Source organism: Myotis brandtii, unplaced genomic scaffold, assembly GCF_000412655.1.
Source record: "Myotis brandtii unplaced genomic scaffold, ASM41265v1 scaffold237, whole genome shotgun sequence".
Lineage (NCBI taxonomy): Eukaryota > Metazoa > Chordata > Mammalia > Chiroptera > Vespertilionidae > Myotis > Myotis brandtii.
In genome coordinates, this window is record NW_005358943.1 from 5,832,511 (window position 1) to 5,834,582 (window position 2,072).

A 2,072-nucleotide genomic window follows, 5' to 3' on the forward strand; every position below is an offset into this window, starting at 1 on the left:
GGCATCAATCAGGCTGGCAGGGGAGCGGTTAGGGGGCAATCAGACTGGCAGGCAGGTGAGTGGTTAGGAGCCAGCAGTTCCAGATTATGAGAGGGATGTCTGGCAGCTGAAGGGGTCCCAGATTGGAAAGGGTGCAGGCTGGGCTGAGGGACACCCCCCCACACTACCTCCTCCCCCCCCCCCACACACACACACACACACACACACACACACACACACGAATTTCATGCACCAGTCCTCTGGTACTGAATATAAGAAAAATCCAGAGGCTATATTTTTTCAGATGAAAGCTCACTGTGCACTGTGAATGATGTTGAAAGCATCCAGAGCCTAAGAAATTTGGCCCCACCTCACAGGACTATACATTTTCTCTACTTAATGCCATGCTCCCTAAACATCTCACCTTCTGTTGCAAATTAAAGTCTTCAAATGCATCATTTGAAATCTGACAAACAGAATCTGATAAAATTGCCAAACTATACTTTCACCTAACTCTAAGATAAAGATCCAGGTTTAGCTGAACCTATTTAAGGTTCTTTTTGAGAACATTAAAATGCACCATTTAGAAACTTTTCCATAAAGATATTTTTTAAAAACCAGCTTGCCTGCCTTTTTTATTTGCAAGTGCATCCAGTCATATCTGTAACACATACTGGTAGTTTCAACCTATCTTCTTGTTTTGTATCACAGCCTTCTAAGCCATCTGAAACTGTCTTTGAAGGGAACTTAAAACCATCTTTTAAAATTTGCTTCTTGGTTTGTGCTTTTTCTGGCGACTGCTTCTAGAGTCATCTCTTTTTAGTTTCAAAATTTGCATGGCTGCCTTTTTGACCTGGCTTTAAGAGTCAGTCTCAGGCAGATATTGCTCGAGGTTGGCCTCAGGTTGAGGCGTATTTGCATCTTTTCCATAACAGAGTCTAAGTTTTAAGGAGGCCCCTACACACTGCCTCCGCTCCTGGGTTTACTTGGCTGCTTATCACTTCTGCGTTATGGTGAGGGTGGTGCTATCCTCTTGCAGGACAGGTCTGCCGGGGCGACAATTTTTGAGAGTTCTGAGCTGTCATTACCGTTCGTATTTTCATTGGCTTCAGATTTACACAGAAACGGTCCTGTTCTTAACCTCCAACCCATGTTCCTGGCTGAAAACATAATTTTCATCATGAGTTACCCATCAAAACAGTGAACGCCCGAGGCCCCGAGCGCGGGACCCAGCCGAGCCGGCTTCGTAAACAAACTAATGCGCAGGCGCAGCGGCGGCAGCAGGTTAAACTGGTTGGTTGGCAGCCAGCGGGACTTTTCGTAGTGAAACGTGCAAAAACAAAACACTGCGCCCTGAGGTGGTAGCCTGGCTTTGTCTTGTCTTTTTTTCTCCGCCCCCCCCCCCTTTTATTTTATTTTATTTTTTTGCATACTCCTGGCTTTTGTCTCTGAAGAATTTGTGCCGGGGCCCAGGGGCCTCGGAGAAAAGTCCTCGGCCCCGGACAACTGCCGCTAGTTACACTACCCTCATTGGTTCTCGCCGCCGACTCTAGATTTTTTTTTTTTAACTTGACTGCAGCACTAATCCATCCCGGCCCCATTAAAAAAAAAAAAAAAAAAAAAAAAAAAAAAGCTTCACAACGCCACCAAAAAACATTCCTGCTCTCCGGCTTCCCCAAACCACGCGAGATCTGCCAGCGCGAACAGCGCATTTCCCCACCTCACCCAAGCGTACGTTTGCGCCTGCGCGGGACGAATCACTTTGGCGCCAAAAAATTCAAAACTTCCTGCTCGGTGATGGCCAACCAAATCTGGCCCTCGAGAAAGGTGGGTCACGTTGCTCCGATGGCTGCGAGCACACAACACTGCATTCTCCGAGATTTTGCAGCCACAGCTCTACAGGCCTGTACGGTGGTCCCTGCTTTCTGCGTTTTTATTTGGCCCTGAACGCGGTGGGGGAGCAGGAAGGGACAGCCGATCCCGCAGGGAAGGAGTGGGAGTGGCTGAGCCGATCAGAGGGATAAAGTAAGGGGGATACCTTGTATGGGTGCTTGGAAAGATACCTGGAAGCGACAAAGGAATACATTTGAGGA

General features: G+C 47.7%; 1 protein-coding gene across 7 annotated transcripts in view; it reads left to right on the forward strand.

Annotated features, from left to right (window-relative positions):
* Window positions 1-1,741: 1,741 nt before the first annotated feature.
* The window catches only part of GPR19 (G protein-coupled receptor 19), a 33,244-nt gene continuing 32,913 nt past the window's right edge, over window positions 1,742-2,072 (forward strand). For 5 of the 7 annotated variants that reach the window (XM_014540198.1, XM_014540196.1, XM_014540199.1 and 2 more), the window contains exon 1: window positions 1,750-1,885. The gene's annotated coding sequence lies outside the window, so the exon portion shown is untranslated. Of the gene's footprint in view, window positions 1,886-2,072 lie in introns of all 7 variants that reach the window. The other 2 variants (XM_014540200.1, XM_014540197.1) reach the window with 1 other exon arrangement.